Here is a 3,009-nt window from a genome sequence, read left to right as displayed (position 1 = left end):
TGAAAAATTATAGGGAAAAATCATTATTTTCAGGTCAAAAATGATGCACAAAATCGGGGCATTTTCGCATTGGATAAAACAGATGAAGAAGATTTTTCCGGCAAGCACGATTGATACTGCCAGAAAGAGGAAAATCTAAAGACTAATCCAGCCAATTATAAAGAAAATTCTAGTACTACAGTTTTTTTAATCATCCACGGCGCGCGGCATTGCAACTTTGCTTGACACAGCGCTTCAGAGGTAAATCTAGGTCACGGGCCTCTTTACATTCAGGCGTAGGGATATCGCGGAAGCAACGCGCGGACCAAAACACAATTTGCACCAAAAACACACCATTTCCTACGCTTTTCAGCCATGTAACCGTTTAATGTCATTTCGCAGGAAATAATGAGAAATGTCAACTCAAACTTGGGCCCTCGGAAGCCTTTCGTCACTTTTTGGTCGCGGACTACCACGGACCCCGGTCGCGGAAGAACTGGGGTGTGCACCGTTAAAGGGGCAAATTGCTGTCGCACATAAGCAGCGGGCCACAGTTTTCTTTAAAGACACAATGACTACGTATTTTGCCCTTTTCCGTTACAAGTACATGATAGTAATATGCTAAGCAATGTTTTCCCACCATTGTTAGTTGCCTTTTGGTCGTCCCGGGTAAGGTTTTGCTTAGAAACACGCTAAAAACACGTGTCGGAAATGCTATAAAGGTGAATATCGTGGCATTCTGATAATGAAAAGACGTTAGTTCTTTAAATTTTCAGTCATAATTTACATCAACCACTTAGGCCAGCTTGTCATGTGTTGATGAACTTGTCCAGCAGACGACCTTTTTACGTCAGATGCCGTTTTATTCTTGTCGCCAACTTTTGCATAATTTACGTTACCGAACTTCTGTTGGGTGTAATTCGCTTACGAAAAGACATTTTCCGATAATGTTTTCACTGTTTTATCTGCTAAACAGTGGTGTTGCGTAATAAACAAATGACAGAACACATAAAACACGAATGTTGGAAACATGACTATAACCGCCAATCTCAGGCCGTTTGTCACTTTTTTGATATAATTTACGTTACCATAATAAGTCCCTTAGAATTATAGAAAGACCATTACTTTTGCACTGATAGGAAAGAATGCTCCCAGATAAGTAATTGCCTGCAGAGTTAATCTTTCCAGAGCTGTTTATTAAGATTTTATTTATCATTAAAAGTATAAATATAATTTACGTTACCATATAATTTACGTTACCATTTTTTTTCTTCAACATGTCATCGGATGTTCAGCAAGAGCACATCAACCAAAGACGTATTATCTGCTGTAATGTTACTGTAGGTGGGCTTGGCTTGCCATAGAGTCACAATGCAGTCTGTTTATATGTTCCTGTTTCAGTGAATTTTACGATGCTGGGACTTTTCATTTCTCATAGGAATGTAGAAATACGAGGGGCGAGTAAGAACAGAAAGAAACAACACGCCGACTCCCGGGATTCGAACCCGCGCCGAACCCGGGCAGCCGGATCACAAATCGAACGTGCAAACCGTTCGGCCAAAAGGCTGAAGCCATTAGGCGTCTTCGGTTTAGCAGTCCTTGAACACCACTGTTACACTACTCCCCCTTTTCTTTTCAAGATTCGTCCTCGAATCTCCGAGATCGACATCCCTGTGTGGCACATACTAGCCTGTTACTCACAGGGCCGGCGTGGGAACCATTGTAGAAATTCAGAGGGGCGAGTAAGAACAGAAATAAACAACATCCCGACTCCCGGGATTCGAACCTGCGCCGAACTCGGGCAGCCGGATCACAAATCCAACGTGCTAACCACAACACCAAAAGCTCAAGAGCTGTTGGCGTGGTCAGTTTGGCAGCGCTAGAACACCACTGTTACAGGAACGATGTTCAAATGATAAACCTGACATGCACCAACTTGGAAAGATGCGGGTGTTTATATTGATATCTGATGCTTCAATAATCAACATTACACGGAATGTATAGTACCAAGTTGAATAAATGTATATTGGGTTGGACTGAACCAAAATAAACACCTGTTGTCAAAGTAGACTCGTCCAAGTTTGTCGTCATTTTCGCGCGCTTTTTGAAGATCACGCGACTGGAATGACAGAAATTCATGCTCAACACTGACTGATGAAGTAAGGTACGTTTCAAGCATGTTTGTCTTAAATAGCAACAGAGATTATGATCAGCTTATTATGAAGGTCAATGTAGTCAAGATTCGTGTCACAGAAATATTTCTCGTTTTACACAGTGGACCCCTTTATATAAACGTACAGACGGCGGTAAATCAGCGACACTATTTACGCTAGCGCCACGTTATCTACATTGAGGACATGTCAGTTATAAGCTCCATGATCAAAAGCATATGGGCTGCAGAAGTTAATAGCTAACTTAAGTTAAGACTTCACTATCATTAGATGTTCCGAAGTTTTCACCTTTGCTTGTTTAGGTTGGAAATCTTGTTAATTAGAAGCAAACTACTCTTTCAACCAGTCGTGACTGCACAGAATTGATGCACAGAATTGTTTTACATGGACAGACACATGGTTCAAGGCAGAAAGCTATTTGTGAAACCAATCCCACTCTATAAAGTCAAGATCTATATAACGTCAGGCTTGTCATGTAATCATGTGGCATTAGTGTAAAGGGACAGGCTGCCAGGATAACTGTAGAACAGACTGCCTTTACACATGCAGCTCTCTTTTGGAAAATTCACTTAAGGGTTAATGACCCGCCCCGAGGTGTATATGGTGTCATAACGCCTGGTCCTTTGCTATAACCACCGAATAAAACCACCGATGTGAGCGAAGCGAACGAGGTGGTTTTATGAGTATCGACACTGGTGCCGGTGTCGATGCAAATCGACACCGGTGCCGGTGTCGATTCATTCTGACCAATCAGAGGAGCGAAACCCACCTGCCTGACCTGGATCTTTGTGTTACGGCGTCATAACCAACGTGGAACGGGGCCTTCTGATTGGTCCGCGGCGCCTGGCTATATGATAAT

Source organism: Branchiostoma floridae, chromosome 5 (assembly GCF_000003815.2).
Source record: "Branchiostoma floridae strain S238N-H82 chromosome 5, Bfl_VNyyK, whole genome shotgun sequence".
Taxonomy (NCBI): domain Eukaryota; kingdom Metazoa; phylum Chordata; class Leptocardii; order Amphioxiformes; family Branchiostomatidae; genus Branchiostoma; species Branchiostoma floridae.
Note: the sequence above shows the minus strand (reverse complement) of the source record.